General features: G+C 36.2%; 1 protein-coding gene across 9 annotated transcripts in view; it reads left to right on the top strand.

Moving 5' to 3' along the window:
- Window positions 1-18484, top strand: part of LOC117223791 (insulin receptor) — a 48955-nt gene continuing 30471 nt past the window's right edge. For 2 of the 9 annotated variants that reach the window (XM_033476307.2, XM_076522974.1), the window contains exons 1-2: window positions 2-957; window positions 6878-7031. The gene's annotated coding sequence lies outside the window, so the exon portion shown is untranslated. Of the gene's footprint in view, window positions 1652-6877; window positions 7032-18484 lie in introns of all 9 variants that reach the window. The other 7 variants (XM_033476303.2, XM_033476302.2, XM_033476306.2 and 4 more) reach the window with 7 other exon arrangements.

Raw genomic sequence — 18484 nt, 5'->3', positions numbered from 1 at the left:
ACATTCTACGACGTGTCTACCGTCCGTGATCCGTGGCCAAGTTAGCGGTTGGTCGCGATCAGTTGCGATCATGATGGGGATCAGTACCAGCTGACTCGTTCGTCGGGAGGTCGGAGCACGTTGTGTTCGCGTCTGGTCTCTGGAGACGTACCCTTTCGCGTTTCCGTCGGCGGTGGCTATCGACCAATAATCGGTGTACAAGTTCGTGCTAGTTAGGAACACGCGTCTATCGTGGACCGTTAAGATATCCCAGAGACTTCTTGGCATAGCCTTTCAAGCGCACGGCTATACACGATGGAATGCGCGCGGCAGTGACGAGGATTGTGACGATGTTTTGAAGGAACACGTTTACCCACGTGGAACGCGGTGCCAGTTTCCTTGGTGACTCAGCGGGGCCTTGGGCATTCAAGCAAACGTAAGAAGAGAAGTACACTGTTAGACCGATCGGAAAAGGAAACGTTGACATCCTTTTCTTCCTTGGTGTAGACACAGGAGAGGAGGACACTTGACCACGACGATGCGCGCGTGTGTGTGCCCGTATCCGTGCGCGTGTACGTGTGGGTAGAGAGGGAGCGGAAGAAGAGGGATAAAGAGTTTAGAAAAGACGGAGCGAGACGGAATACAAACGTAACGGAATGGATAAGGAGAAGGAGAGGGAAGGAGAGGGAAAGACAGTACAGAAGGAAAGGAAAGAATAAAGACGCTCTCGGCCGCGAGTGTGTCCTTCTGTTGTGTTTGATCGTGAAAACACGTGGGGTGCGACGCGGGAGAGGGTACCTCCCCCCGAGTATTTAACGAACTTTCCTTCAATAACGGCAGAACGAGACAAACAGTGTATCCCCTGATCTTGACGATCAATCGTTCTTTGCCGGGGAAAAATACCGGGTCGCACAGTAGAGACACATCAGGAAAACGCTGTCTGGACGTCATCCTGTCACGCAGAAATATGCGCGAACGGTAAAACATGCTGCGCATATACTACGACTAGGAGTATTGTGCCTGTGCACGTGTGCATGTGCGTGTCGCGGCACTTTTCTCGCCACGCGGTGGTGGTAGTGCGTGATCCGTAGTGCGTGAACGCGTCAGACCCGTGCGCCAAAAGGTCGGGGCCGAAGTTCTCGATGCAAAACGAGTCGCTTGATCCGCGTCGCGACACAAGACGCAACCGAGAAACGGCCGCTCTGGCCTGTAGCATGTCTGGCTCTGACGCGGCGCTTTTACCCTCTTGCTGTGCCTCTGGTGCGTGACGTAACCCATTCAACCGCTTACTACGCAATACGGGACACGGGCGACAGTGTTCGCGTCTCTTTTCCTCTGTCGTCGAACCCTATATACCCTCTCGTCCGTTTCTAGTCTATCTCTTTTTGTTTCGCCTGATCCCGAGCCGCTCGCGCGCCGTCATCAACGCCAACCCTTTCTTTCCTCGACCCTGATGATAATGGCGACGCGTGACACTCTTCTACGACGTTATTATTGTTGTCCCCGCGAACGCGTGCGAACAACCTTTCCTCATTTTTTCGATTACGCGTCACCGATTTTGTTTGTCCTTTGTCTCGGCTGCCGCACCACCACCATCTCTCGGTGGCCACTTAGTGGCTGGAATTAAAAACATCTTCTTATCGACTTTTTTTTCTCTATGGACTACGTACATGTAAGTATACGTGCGGTGAACCTTCGGGCGGGCGCATCTATTTTTCGTAGCACATGGTGTTGTACTCAAGTTTTCCGGCAGGGGATACCTGAAGTTGCGTCGCAAGTGTGAACTAGTAAAAGTGGGTTTTCTTGCGGAAGTACCTCGGTTGTTCTGTTGTGTCTGCACTGCGGATCATTGCGTGTTTAGAAGATAGATACAGAAATGGAAATTGTTTCGTGAGAAAGGATTTTGTTTACAAAATTTTTTCATTTTCTTTAGGGATTATGGGCATTATTCGTCTTGAGGGCCAGACGTATTTGATTTTATTTATGAAATTTTGCTCGAAGCTATTGAGATCATCTTTGTACATGTAAGGGAAAACTTTTTTATTCATTAATGATTTAATTGGAAAATTTTACATTTTTATACAAAAGGGTTTCTTGCTTGCGTTTATTTTTTTAGAGGTATTTTTGTGCAATTTTGTGACAATCGTTGCAACAATGTGTATTATCACACTAATTACATGTTGATAATAAAAATATTTAGTTCATCAAAGTTTTCATTAAATTCCTCTCTGCTTACTTTCGATTTCGTTAATTTTGTTGTCATTAACTATTGAGAAATTTTTATCCTTTTCGCTTTCAGAAGTCACATAAATATTTTGTAAGAGCATAACTGTATCCAACCACTGATAAAACTAAATTTTCAAGAATTCAATTCTCGACGCGTTGTTCAGAAAATTGTGAAACTTTGGCGACGTGTTGCGCTTAATTATGTAATTACGCAACAATGTATGCTGCTCAAATTCATTTTAACGAAATTAAAATTACCCCCCCCCCCCCTCCCCCCGAAAACATAGCTATTTTTACGTTTTATTTGTTAACTTGCAAACTTCGGAAGTAATTAATTCCTGTAATTAAAAATCATCAATGACACATTATTTAAACAATAAGAAAATAAATATAAACAAAAATATAAGCCATTTCTCCGAAAATTCGTTTCTTTTTAGCAAATATGATAACTTGTATGTTTTATCTTTTATTATACAGTTAGTAAATACGTCATAATTTCTTTATTACATTTATTATAAAATATATTTCATAATAATTAAACTGCTAATTTTGATCTTTTAAGTAAGAATTATTATATTTTTTTCATAACTTATTAAACAATTTTTATGAAAAGACGTAACTTGTGTTTAAAAACTTTCTATTATTATATTACAGATTTCGAGTTATAAAATAAAATGGAAAAATAGCCAAATTTTCAGTGGTTAACTGTAACTCCTTGAAGTGAACTTGTTTCATATATAATTTGTTATTAAGCACTACAAGGCCCAAACTAATGCCATATGTTACTTCAAAGGTTCAAGACCACAATACAATACAAATCAGCAAGAAATCAGTGATGTATACAATTACCTCGCAGTTTCATTACAAACAAAAATCCGCTTTGCGATTCGAGATTTTATTTGACAATTGACTTCTTTGCTTCGGAAGTTGAATATCCGTAATTAAAAGCATAAAGACAAAGCCTGCCCTCCAGGAAGAATAATCCCGTCTGCGAAACGTGTACCAACAACCTGTTTGAGGTGGGATAAGGTAAACACATGGCGCGTGGTCCGCAGCCGGTGTGTATCTCGTCGATTTAATCTTCGCGCAGCGGTTTCTTTCTTCATTCAATCCCATTTTTTATTGGCCGTTTTACCAACTGCACATCACAAACGCGTCCGAATTATATTCGCCGCGGAACGCATACATACATATTGTATAATGAACTGACTCGGTACAAGTGCAGTCACGATACAATACATCTTCGGCAAAAACTAATCTGAGGCTTGAGTAAAATAAAAGTGAGAAATTGAAAAAACGAATACTTTCAATTAATTTAAGAATATTATTTTAGAAACGACGGAGAAGGTAATTTTCTTGTATGAAAATTAAATAAATCATTTTCAAGCAACTTCTTATTTATATGAGATAAATAATTTGACATAGAAGGTCGTGATAAAAGTTTTATTTTGGCACAGAAAGTCGTCCGTAGTGTAATAATTCACTGTTTTAATAAACGAGACCAGTCTCTCCTCTGTTCTTCCATTAAAAAGTGCATATGAAATAAATTGAATAAAAAGTCAAACAAGAAATTATTTAATTGGATAGCCAAATAATGAAATAGCCTAGGACAAATTATTTTTCACAATTATCTCAAACCAACATCTAGACAAATCAGATTTATCAAATATGTTATATATTTGAATAATGATGACATTTGATTAAATTGTCACTTTTTTCCACAAATTTCAAAGGATCTACGTCGACGTTTAATTAATTATTACGATGATACTCGAATCTTTAGCGATCATTTGCAAGCTCGATATTTATGAACACATATTCAATTTCAATAATTCAAGTTTCAATAATTCGTGCCGCTTGCTCCGTAAATGAGTCTCGCATAATAAATACGAATCATGGATCGTCGAGTGCATATAAATTTCACGAGTTATTTGTGCTGCTGACCACTCCGGCCATACATTGCCAAAACTTAACCAAAACCTCAAAGAGGTGTGATGTCATAATAAATGTCAAAATATAAAAGATGTCAAAATAAAAATAGAAAATATATACAGCAGAAAATGGATAGTATGTAGGATTATGGTGGGAGCTAAAGATTGGTGTAAGGTGTAGATTTCAATATGCTTAGAAAACAAGAGTGGTAATCATTGGAGAAATCATTAGTTTAGAAAATATTTGAATTTTAGTATCTTTTAGAGACAAGAGTAAATCTTTGCATTCAGGCTGAAGATCATATTTTTGAACGCCAACTTTAGATAAATGAGTGCTCTCTAACACTGTGCAATACTAAAATTAAAATATCTTCAAAACCAAACATTTTTCGTAATAAATGCCTTAATATTGTTATGAACAGAATGACAAGCTGAATTGACTAGTATAATAAAAAATATATGATTCCATTTAAAAAAGTAAAGTTGACCTTCATATGTTCTCGACGTGTTCACCTAAAAATATCCTATTAACATCAAATTACGTGTCCTCTAAAAGCATTCAAATTTCGTTTGAAACATCTTTTACTATCATCGTCGGTTTCGAAGGTATTTGACTGGATCGATTTAAATGGGTCACCCTATATATCCTTCTTAATCAGTTGTTTCTGGTGAGTATACTCGTCAAGAAGAAATAACAACGTTTTGTGTTATGCCGGGTATTCTCGTCAAAAATAACTAACTGGTTTACAGGCTTGCTGTAGATAAAGTGTTAAGATGTTGTCCATGTTTTGGCAAAATGGGTTTACTTGGGCCGAATAACCGTTGGTTGTTTGCGGTACGAATCAATCGCGTCGCGGCGGCTAGGCTATTCTAAATAACCCCTGGAACGAAGAATGGGGAAAAAGGACGGAATTTGGTACGGTCGTTCTGGCGAGACCACGAGCCGTGTTGCCGCGTATCTTGTGAAATCCACGGAGCCTTGAAAAACTACCGACTCGGCTAAGCGACGAGGAAAAAGAGAATTAGTGTATTGCGTGTTTTGTAACCGACCGCGCTGTACGATACAAAAACTACGCATCGATCGCACTGAGCACTGAGGCTTCTACCGTTCTTTTACAACACAGTCGTTCAATCACACGCCAAGAGAAAAAAACCTAGTTCGTGCATCGCACTGTACAATTTCATTTGGAATCGAGTTGATGGCCAGTTACGTCCGATAATTTGGCGAAATTTTCGCTTTTCATGAAAGTAAAAAAAGATTTCAATTGCGGTAGAGCATAGATTTTATGCATTTATGACAGAGACGAGTATGGGAATTTTGGAACTACATAAAATATAGGTATACTGATGTTGCACATATAATAAAATCGTTACTTATAAAAAAAGTATATTCATACGTTTCCTAGTTTCTTGGAATTCTAATTAGGATAATTATTTCGTGCACTCGTGGCACAAGGCAGTGAGTAAAATTTGAAACGGCGGAAAGATTGAATGAATTCAAGGGTGTACATAATATTGTTATTTATAATTCTATCAATTTATTAGATAAATAAATACAAACTCATCTGGTTTCTGTTTCTTATAATTGGTACAGAATAATAATTTCGACTCTTAGATAATGAATGTACAGCGTGATCCACCTAACTTTAGTACATACATTAAATATGTTACTTCTATAGTATACTTTTATTACAAGACTAATGATTTTTAGGCGACCTTAGGTATCCAGAATAAATAGAAATATGCATAATTGAGAAATACAAAATTTGTTGTTTACCACAATCAGTGTTGCCAGGGAAGTGATGGTGTAATGGGGCTCCCCGGTCGTCGCAATTCCCTTCCCTCAATTATCCACAAGTTCTTTTTTCTGTCACTCCTACCAGAGAGTCTCGGATAGGAAAGCACTGAAATGGCGAGGATGCGTCGTGAGCAAAAAGCTGACCTAGCATCATGACGTGACGATCTAGTGCTGCTACGTATCTTCCTCTATTACTCTAACTTCAGTTTGGTGGCGGTTGCAGTTGCGAGAGAAGGGAAGGGCAAAGAGAATCCCCTCGCGCCATCGATTCCCTGGCAATACTGACCACAATACACGTTAAAAACTTGTTGAAACTTAGTTAAGGTTTCTCCTGTCATTTTTTCGTTAACCATTTAGTAAGATATTTGAAATGCTCAGGTTAAATGAATAAACAATCAATATATGTGTATTAATATCGTATATTATCAGTACAATATTGTCAATATATTGTAAATTGACAAATTGTGCACTTTTCCATACGTTCGGTATTATCGACTCATTCAAGATAAATAAATAAAATTTATTTACTCTTGCTATCATGGTGAATTGCACCGTCCATATGTATACGTAGAATATGGAATGCAAATATTTTTCATTAAATTCTCATCAACATTCGAAATATTGAGTATATATAAATGCTAATTATATCTTTCTTTTAAAATTGCTGTAGTTACGAAAACACTTCCACATGAAATAATTGAACATATTTCTTAATTCATGCATTCTCATTTATTCTTATAAAGCAATACATGCTATCTGGTGCTCGATATGTTTAGTGTTGAACTTTGTACTTCAAAACTACAATTGTTTGTGTGCCAACGTAGTACATATTATCGCGAAGTATAAATTAGCAGTTTTAATGTGTATCCTTGGCGTGAATATGCTCTACCCGGTATAAGCGCCGCAGAGTTTCACCATTCTCGATTTTCGCTTTCCTCAACAGGTCGACTGTTTCACCAGCGCAGCGATTTTGGAATATCGGCATGTCGAGCGATCTGGGATACGACAGTGGTGCTTCATTAAGTGATTGTCTTATTGACATGTCATCGTCGCAGCACGAATCCGCTATCAGGAATGCTTGTCTATCTACCACAAATGTAAGTAACTATTCGTAAAACACCCAACATGTTAAAACCGCCATAGTGTTCCGAGTCGTAAAGGCTAGTTGGACAAAACTGCAACTTTACGTTTTTCAACGTTAAATTTTATTCGAAAGAAGTAACGTAATACCTTTTCACGTTGACGTTATTCGTTCGAACAAAAGGATTATAAATTATAAATTATTAATCTCCTCTTCTCTGTTTAAAAGTGCCAGCCATTATTGCTAAACTGACTCTACTTTAGTTTTTTTGATCAATCTCATAATTTTATATACAATCAAGCTAATTAAAATTGGGAATCTCCATTAGAGACTTTCTGGAAAAAGCTTTTTGGTAAATACAATTACGTGTGGGAAAGGCAGCTCGAATGACCTTGTTATATTTTGTCAAGACTATTCTGAATAACTTTACCCTATAGATGCTATAGTTGCTCAGCCTTCGTTTTCAAGATACTTACAAAAATAGTTCCATATCTATACAATAATTATGAAATGCAAGTATTGCATTTGCAATGGTAATTATGAAATGCAAGTATTGCATTTGCAATGGTAATTATGAAATGCAAGTATTGCATTTGCAATGGTAATTATGAAATGCAAGTATTGCATTTGCAATGGTAATTATGAAATGCAGGTATTGTATAGAATGCCTGGCGTAAAAACGTCTAAAAAGACGAAGTGTGAAACATCCATTATTTTTATATTAATTATATTTTCCCTAGGCATTGTCTCTGATAGGTCTTTATTAACCCTTTCGCTACGGGCGGATTTTCCGCCGCGGTACTTCTGCTGGACGGCGCGCTGCGACATCGCTGCACGCTACAAGACGCCGATCGTTGCGGGGGTACCGCAGCGGAGAACCCGCCCGTAGCAAAAGGGTTAATCCAAATGAAGTTAAACAAAATTGAATAAAATAAGGCATATCTATTTATCCGTTGTTGAGAGAAAAATAAGGTGAATTAGCTTTCTGCAGTAAGCACTGACTTTATTCGCTACAAACGATAGTGGCCTGTAGTACCTGGGTGGCATCTTATGGAAGGCCACTATAGTGGCCCTTAGTACCTGGGTGGCATCTTATGGAAGGCCACTATAGTGGCCCTTAGTACCTCAATGGCATCTTATGGAAGGCCACTATAGTGGCTCTTAGTATCTCGATGGCATCTTATGGAAAGCCACTATAGTGGCTCGTAGTACCTCGATGGCATCTTATGGAGGGCCACTATAGTGGCTCGTAGTATCGAAAGGGTTAAAATAGGTTAGGCAATTATTAAAATAATTCTTGGATATTTCATATTTCGTTTAAAAATGCAAGTCATTCTATACAATGCCCGCATTTCATACATTGCTAGTAACATATACAATGCGATAACTTAATAGTAAAATAATTTTCGGATAATTCAGACTTTGCCTAAAAACGCCAGGCGTTTTCGTCTTAGCTGGACTTATTTATGTCTGATGTAAAAAATATGGCAGTGTAAGGAGGAAGACATTCGAGTTCTTTATGAATTTCTATTATGTCTCATTAAATAAGTGCCACCAAAGCATTTGAAGATAGATTTTTCTTGTCGATGTAATTTATGTATAAATGGAGTTTTAAATTAGAGATACACGAAATACATATTGAAAAACTGTGGAAGGTAAAAAATATGTCTTCAGATTCACATTCGCTATACAAATTTTTTTAGAAGAAAATGAACGATCGAATATACGAAAGTTTCCAGGCTTCAAAACGAGTCGAGGTTTATCGTTTATAATAGCTTTTTAGGGAATTATAACAGTTTAAATATCGATAGTTTTTCGGTTATCGGAAATTTATTGTGCAAATACTTTACAATAACTATACTTCTAGTCAATCTCAATAATACTCAATAAGCATACTTATATGCTGAATATGATGCTATCTGATACAATAATTTTAGTTTCTGGGACCGACGAAAAATAGAACTGAGGCGTACGCGTCGGCGCTGTAGAATTCTTGATTTATAGTGAACATATTCATACCTGGCACTTGAGACGTCGTTTAGTACAGTACTTGTCAAATTAGGAGAAACCGCTCGCTTAAGGGCGCTGGGATAATCTGAGGGGCGGTGGTAGCTCTGGGTATAATTGGAGGGTGTGATAAATATGATATTACTGCGTATGGGATTTTTTGAAAATTCGTATTTTCGAATTACTAGGCAGTTTTGTAGTCTTGTACAACTCGATTTTGAAGATCTTGTAATTTATTTCTGGATAGTTATTCAACTTTTTGAGTCATGAATATATTAATATTAACAATTGGAACGAGCTGAAAACAAACTTTCAAACAGGAAAGGAATAAAAATCGATTTTCGATAGAATAAATATCCAACCTTACATACTACGTATAGCATATGTATGTAGCGTATTTAATCTAAGTTGAAGCTAAATCGGTAAAATAAGTTAACTAGTGATACAAAAGTCAATATCGAGTCTCGGTACAGAACCAGAAATGGTTAAACAGTTATTTTTGGAACCGTTTCTAAGCCACTAATCGAAAATCATTGTTTGGCTTGGCCACGTGACACTTGATCGGTAAGAAAGATCGATTGATATCGAGCAGAGACAAGAAACGCGTAATCAGCACGTTTGATAGCAGATTTACTCAGTTTATGTAACGCGAGTCAGTTTCGAAAAATCAACGCAATACTTGTAGCCTGCGTAACAGATACCTTTGTCGCGATAACGTTATCGTGCCACCGACTGCACAATATTTCTACTCCTCGCGATGATTTATTCTTCTCATGAATGAAATTGAAATCCGTTTTCTTTTATTCTCGACTTTTAACAGCGCATTACTTTATGAACTCTATCGATTCGTTAGATACATTTTTACGTGGAAAGATTTAGTCTCATTTAGCACGTAAAGTGTCCACTGAGAACCTCAAATATTCACTTAAGACCAAACTAACCGAATTTATATGTCTCTTGGTGACTTAAATCTGAGCTGAAAATTTCATCGAAATCGGTTAACAACGTTTTGAGCTATAAATAGTTAGAGATAGCGAAAATCGCTGAATTTCGCGATTTTCGACTAATAATTATAAGAAATCTGAAGATTTCTACATTTTTCTATGACTGTAAGTATAAAAGAAAAAATTTTGTGTACTAAGTACAGGAGAAAATTTTTTGGAAATACGAGCTAGTATAAGTTTTGAAAATACGTATTTATTTCATATAGCTTAACAAAAAAATAACTATGACATTTTAGAAAACAATCAATCTTTTCTTTTTAAATGGCATAAACTCATAATCTTCATCGTTTGAAATATTTGGAAGTTCCGCTTCATTTTCATTGTTAATGCAAATTTTTTTGGATGATTTTTTCTCAATATTTTCTTTTACTAAGTTTTCAGAAATTTGCAGATATTCGCTGCAACATTTCATTAAATTTTGTTGAAATTTGAATGCACTTTGAATGTTTGGATGAATGTCTATGTATAATGGCACATTCCAACATTTTTGCTAATTCAAGAGCTTGACAAAGATTTTACTGGCTGTGTAAATACAGATCACGTAAATTGATATCGCGTATAAAAAATACCGCGGATATAGTAGATATAGTTATTATATCTATATATCTATAGTTATATTATATTATTTTTTTTATTTTTTTTATTATATTATTATATCTATAGTTATTATATTATTATATTAGATATAGTTATAATTTGCAGTATAAATTTAGTGTTATAATTTGAGGAACGGCTATGCTTACAATTAGGTACGTTGATTTCATAAATCATATATAAATATCATAGTGTCAAACTTTTCATAAATATTGCAAACTAAAAAATGTGACTCCTGCTCGCATTATGTACTGACCTTAGTCTCGAATCTCGAAACATCTTGTCACGATCCCGAACGAAGCAAAAGTGCGCGGGCGTGCGTTTTCTCACGGTGATTCTAGCCCGTCTTCCGCATTCCCGCGGTCTGAAAATCGATCCGCGGGGGTCGAGCTCTTACAATTTGATTTACGATTTGTATCGACAGAGGGGATGTTCAGGTTCTTTGCCGATCCCTTGCGCCCAGCAAATTCTCAAAGTCATTAACCCCTCGCGTGTGCATTTAACTGGCCTCCTATTGTGCGTTTGGCCGATCTTTCAAATAGCATTCCGGTTATGTAGATGCACCGCGTATACAAATTCGCAGCCATAAAGTGGACACGACTTTGGCTCTCTGGTTTCGGACATTTATCTGTTCCAGCAAGCTTCTTTTTGCCGTGAAATATCCGTACGACGACACAATGTTGTTTATTGAGTATGAACGCCTAAACGATTTTATATTGAAGAAGTTCATGAGATTTGCCACAATATCTAGTTATTTCCATACATCTGTTTCTACTTTTGATGACCTATTTTTCAAATTTTTTAAATCATTGTTGCAGAGAGATTCTCGATTAATATTCATTCACTTTCGTTTTACAATTTTATTGTGTTTTGTTCTCTATCTTAACATTTTTACGACCACGCTGGAAGCCTCAAAAGTAGTATTTTATTCAATTAAATTAAAATTACAAAGCAAAGTTATACAGTCCGCGACAAAAAAGTATCATGATTTTAGCGTGATTTTTATGCATTTAACATTACAATCAAGGTTTTGGTTTGATTTTTACAATCAACGGTTAAGGAACGAATAAACGTACGGCGCCAGAATTGCTGGAGAGAAGTATAGTTTTCAGCAAGATAATCGAGAAGAATTTCGCGTTTTGGATTGACCAGCAAGGTCACCTGAACTTAATATCATTGAGAATTGTTGAGGAAATCTTGAGAGATCGAGGTATATATGGAAAAGGCAAACAATTTGGAAAGATTGCTGTATTCAAAATGAAAGGGAGCAATTAGAGAAAAGAACTATTCAAAAACACTATAAATCTTAACCAAAGAGAATGATGGCTGTTACTAAATGTAAAGAAGGAACCATAAAATATGAAGCATTAAATATCATTCGCTGATTTATTGCTACACATCTTTTTAGTTAAATGTGCTATTATTTTGACGCACTACATTTGCATACAAATTCTTTTTGTTAAGAAAAGAATTGTTTAGACTGGCGAAACTCAATTTTGTTTCATTTGTGTATGTTTCTAGTGATACTTTGCAAGTTTGTACAGAACCAAAACCTTAGTTATAATCTTAAATAAATAAAAATCACGTTAATTTTATAGTGTGCTATTTCTTTTTGTCATGGATTGTATGACACCAATTATTTTAAAAATTCAATTTTAAATAAATATTTATTGATAATCCTGAGATATAGATATTCATGAAAATTAAAATTAAATTGAGATAATATGTTCTTTCAAAATTTCAACATACATATCTCCTTTTTATTGGTCATTGTGTGAAGTTATGAAAAAATAGTGTTAAGGGATTATGTTCCAATAAATTGAAAACGTATTTAAATGTGTACAATATTATCAAAACTATACTGTTGTATTTGAACACATATAAATCTATACGTATTGGTTTTGCGATTAAAGCAAAATTATTAAAGTTGAAAGTTTGATCCTTATCAGATTATCGAAACCGAAAAAAATGTTAATTTCTTCGCCAGTGTAGTTTAACTTCGTTATTCCAAATAATAAATGATGAAGGCAAGTTCATAAAAACGCACCCTTTGCTTTCTGAGTTTTCGATTTGTATGTTTCCCTTTAAATTCCACAGGAATCGATGAACGGTTCGCAAACAACTCGAGATGAGACTCCGGCCCATGTGTGCTCGCTCTGCTCTGCTCTTTTTCCTCGTTTGTGTTTTGCTCTTTTTCCCCGTTTCTGCTTTGTGGAATTCTGTGCCACATTTACGTAGCTCGTGCTACACTCCCCACGAGCTGAATGAATATTTACGGTGATTTCATTTTATAAAATCACGTGTGGAATTTCATTAGGTTGTTCATTTCACAGGGATTCCGTTTCAGAAAGAATTATTAAATCTTCTCAACCGTTTATAAAATGACTGACCAAGCTTAAACAGTAATGGACTACGAAACTTAGATTTATGGATATTTAATCTAGATTTATCGCACCTACAAAATGATAAAAAACCGGACCATGCTCAATTTAGGAAACAACATTGTAGATAAATTTGTGGCTATAAAGAAGATCGCCCATCTAAAAAATATAAGTTTATGCATTGGTGTGTTGTTTATCTAAAAGTACCAACAATGTATGCAAGCAATAATACGTAAACATCTAATATTGAGCAGACGCTACAATGTTTATACAGAAAGTAACGTAACTTTTTAAAATCGAACTGAATGACTTGAATATTAAACAAAATAGTTAAATATTAATATTAATTATTTTAATTAATTAATCAATTAATTATTTTAATTAATTAATCAATTAATTATTTTAATTAATTAATCAATTAATTATTTTTATTTACATAATAAAAATTGTGCTTTGCATTATTATGGTTATTGTAATTTTTTACCGCTAATTTGCGAAATTATTATCTATCTCAATTTTAAGGATAATTGATTTACAATGATTGGTTTCTGTGCCGTCCATATGTACATACGTCCACGATCATATCTTTATGTACATTTTCTCGTCATTTTCCATTTTCAACGCCAGGATAGCCTCAATCACGCCTAAAAATCGTACTAATGTTACGATGATAACACGTATATACCGTGTGATAGGGATCGTGTTAACAGATCTAGACAATTACTTAACACGTTGACTGCCGCGTCACCCGTATTCGGGTGACAGCAAAAGTTCTCATCAGGCCACGTCACCCGTAATTCGGGTGACGCTGATTTGACTACTTACAAAGGATTTCCGAAAATATTTCGACAAATATTCTACAGGAGGTAATGAAACTATTGAATTCTTATAAAAATGGTTTATTAAAAAAATTATTCGCAGTGTATAACATTAAAGCATTCTCTGCAAAGTTGAGGTTGATCAGGACAGCTTGGACAAAAAGTTGTTTGTTTTTCAGATATGCTCGTGCCTCTGATCGGTCCATTTCGTATCTTTTATTTGAACTGTAGCTTCCTCAGTATCATCAACATTTCTTTCTTCTTCCATGACCAATTCTCTCGTAAAATCTCGTCGATAGTATCTTCATAACATTCATTATCACTAAGATTATATTTATCAGTATCCGAATCAGAATCTGACGATGTAATTTTATTTATGCTTCTCCTTCCGGGCAATCCGATCTCTTTTCATTATTGAAAAAAAATAAGGGCAGAGATTTTAAGTTATACCATTCGGTACTCGGCAAAGATTCCAACTGTTCATGCAGGAACAGAAACAGATATGAATTAACAGCGCACGCTTCCTATAGCGGCACGGGTGGCCTGTAGGAGATTTTGTTGTAAATATGCGTGGCAGTCACGTGTTAATAGGCCTGTGTCTGGACTCCGAATACCGGTCAAAGAACAATGCGTGCGCGGTGAACGAGGAGGAGCGCAACGTTCCTCGTTGGAATCGGCGCGATTCATAGACACCGTTTTCACGCGGAACATATTTCCGGTCGTATATTGACAGAATACGATAAAGAATATTTATGGGCTCGCGGATCTCGTGACGCGCGGCGGTGGCACCGATTCACCATTCAACAACTTTCCATTCGTTGTCGAAGGCATTCGCAAGGATACACAGACGGTATAGTCGAGTCGTTGGGAACCGCGAAACGTTTGAACGAACGTCGTCAACAGCTGACTCACTATACAGCTACGCGTTATCTACGAGCGGTCCATAATTGGATGCTTATACTGTTCAGTCTTCGTGTCCGAATATTCCAGCTACACAGAAAACGTTTCCCGAATCGTTCCTAACCCTGAGATGGGTCACGCTGGGATTTTTCTAAAAATAGCGTAAAATATTTTATGAAAATGGTTCGGATCTCGATTATTTGAACCAGAGTTAGGACCAATTTTATTCGGATGACGGATAAGAGTTAAAAGATTAACGAATAATATCTTATTCGATGCTATCATCGATTTTGTATTCATCGAATATAAAATCTAGATAAAAATTTATCCGAATAAGAAATTTATATTCGGATTAGAATAAGGTTTTAGCCAAATAGGAATTTATTCGTACAGGAATTCATACGGAGTATCAAGTTTTTTGTATAAAAATAATAGGATATGTGTTTTTTTAATAGTTTATCGTTTTGTTTCTTCGATATTGCTTTCGGCAATTAACTTCTTTTCAAATATTGCAGTTTGTTACTTTTGGGTAGATTGATCACTGACGTATAATCAAATAATTATTTTACTAGTGCAGAGGAAAGCATCGGAAATTTTATCAAAGTGAAACGATCGATAGTAGTTCAATAAATGTCAAATATAAACGAACAGGTACTCTGTTTTGGACTTTTTCCGCGTTATAAACCAGTTTCAGACCGGCGTGAATCGGATCAATCGCAGAGTTCTAAATGAAGAAGTAGGTCCCGAAGTCTGCCGACGAGAAGATTACAGTTCAGGCTAGCCGATTGAGTAGTTTTGCTGTTTTTGTTATTATCTTCGCGAAATTTTTCAACGTCAGGAAAAAATTTCTTCCGACACGACGGTTCACTTAACAGAGACACGGACGTAACGAAGACGAATGAGATGAGGAAGATACTATTGGATTATGTATTTCTAAATACGTAAATTATACTTCGATTGAAAATATCAACCACTAAACGATTGAAAATATCAACCACTAGACGATTAAAAATATCAAGAAATTTTACGATCAGATACGCTCCTCTTTCAGGACTGAATTTGCCCTCACACAAAACGCGCATTTTAGTAAAAGTGTAGTTTATATCATCGGTATTGGGATTATGGAATGAAAATGAATATGATTCTATATAATTCTTTGCTTAAAAGGACTTTATTTTATTCCTTTATTGAGAGAAGGTATATGGGCGAAAACGATCGAGCGACCAAACTCTACTGAGGGTCCGGCAAGAAAAAACGCTTCTTTTATACCCCTTTTGGGTTCGTCTTGTCCACCAATCAGAGACGTTTTATTTGTCGCGTTTCACATTGTATACGTGACGCTGGGACTCCCAAACAGTCAGGGTACGATGTATATCTAATGGTACCGGTGATGATGTATCGCGGTATCTACTATATACAGTTTACATCACCGTCGTTGCCCGCTGACGGAACCGACGAAAATGTAAACCGATATCTTAGTATCTTAGTACTAAGTAAACTATAGATTAATTTTTGTTCGAGGCTAAAATTTCAACAATCGGAAAGTAGAAATCTCAAACTTTAAAACGTTATGTGGTTCATTTGGATGAACATTAACAATGTTATGGAAGTTTAAAGATTGAGCTACTTTTAAAATAGTCGTAACTGCACTTTCGGGACGAATACCCCACTGTGCGACGCGTCGGTGACAGAGAAATCTCATTTGCGTTGATTGTAACACCGGAGCGGTGTAGAGTGGCTCGGCACGGAGACAAATTACAGAGCCAAAAATTGCATCGTTGCGTCAGCACCGTCGATCTCTTGCGTCACTTGTTATTCGTTACATGTTATTTGTTATTCGTTAAAGATGCTAACTGTGAGATGCCACCACTTCGTGAGAAATTACTGCCTAACGATGAAAACATTCACCAATACATCTACACATACAGCATCGATTACAAGACGATGAATTTTAATTTCAGTTATACGCATATTGTCTAATTGTTATTTATTTGCCTCGTTTTGAAATCTGCAGATACAGAACAAGCATATATATTTAGCGCGGGTTTCCTCATAATACATGTAAAACGAAACAAATTTATCGAACATATTCCTCATAAATGTGTCTTTACAATTTCAATAACCGTAAATAAAAATGCGTTAATAATCGTAAACGTGAAAGGAAACAAGACGAAAGACTACGTAACCAAAAGAAGATATTTGCTGACCAAGTTAGTAATTATTGTTAATAGGCCAGAAAGTGCTTGAAAGCAAGCGTGATACAAATTTTTGAAGACTGGCCTTTATTCTGTTCGATTAAAAATGAATGCAACCGAAAAATTGGATCGTCGTAGCCATCGTTTGCGCGAGGGATCGTTTTTGTTCACATGTCAATAACTTATTGAAAATCAAGTTAGCTTTTAACTTTTTATGACCACTGTAGTTTGAGAAACATTGTTTTAGAGAACCATGAATTTCGTGAGGACCAATCGTAGAAAAATACTGGTCACCCCTCCTCTTCTTCTGTTGACATATTGATTCAGTTCCTTCTTGAACTTTTTAATATTCTCACTTGGCTATTTCACTTGTGACACGAAAGATTAAGTTATATACATATATACATATAGATGTGATAAATGGAACCGGTGAAAAGCGAACTACATGGTACATATTTCCTACTGGACAGTACAGAGTAAAAGAATTTTTAGTTTTATCGACACATTTTAACGAATACTGCACTCTTCGAAAATAGCGAAAGAGTAATAATTGTTTTCGTACTGATGTAATTAAGTTACACCGTCGAGAAAACGGTGTAACTTTTTTAAAACTGCAGGTACTAAACGTTTGCTGTTTAGTAGTATGTTTACTAGTTTACTGTACAGTAACTAAAATACTTTTTTCTAATTTTGCTATTACTTGGAATGTCGAAAGAAAATAAAAAAAAACTCACGTTCTTTCAACTTTCCTATCTGATCCTATAATATAACTTCTTACTGCGAAGAAGAAAAGTCTCCATTGTGAAACGAATTGAACAAAAGTTAATTTCTTAATTAACGGGCTGAGTAATAAATCTGATATCTTTTAAAATAAAAGATACAGACATCGTTCCCGGTTATGCTTCTTTCCTTTTCTTGTATAAGATTCCGATCTTTGCCTAGACCAGTGAGCAGGTTAGCAGGATCGCGCATGTTTTGTCAGAGGGAAACGAACCCTCATCTGGCGTTGACACGAATTCCTATGCGGAGTGAACGATAAGAAACGAGAGGCCAGGCACGAGTCAATCTCTCGCTTATCAGCTCGTTATCAGTACCGCGTTGAATTATGAATGGAAGGAGAATCGTGTCAGTTTGACCGTTTAATTTGAGATCCTGTTACGCAGATTTTCATTCAGGAGAAATTAAATTCTCGCCTGGAAATTCAGTACATTCCAATTTCATTTGATTAACTCATTGCCGTACTGGACGTTTCAATGTACTCGGAATTTAAATGTCTGCAGCCGGTCGAAACGTTTTAAAAGCTCTTGCTTTATTCGAATTAATATATTGGAATTTGTATTGCATTCTATGGTTCTATGGTCAAACTTACCGTACCTATTCTCTTTCTGTTTTAATTGTGTTGAAATTTTAGCCTCGAACAAAAATTAATCTATAGTTTACTTAGTACTAAGATACTAAGATATCGGTTTACATTTTCGCCGGTACCGTCAGCGGGCAACGACGGTGATGTAAACTGTATATAGTAGATACCGCGATACATCATCACCGGTACCATTAGATATACATCGTG

Source organism: Megalopta genalis, chromosome 6 (assembly GCF_051020955.1).
Source record: "Megalopta genalis isolate 19385.01 chromosome 6, iyMegGena1_principal, whole genome shotgun sequence".
NCBI lineage: Eukaryota > Metazoa > Arthropoda > Insecta > Hymenoptera > Halictidae > Megalopta > Megalopta genalis.
The sequence above is the reverse complement of the archived record's forward strand: the minus strand, read 5'-3'. Positions and strand labels throughout refer to the sequence as shown.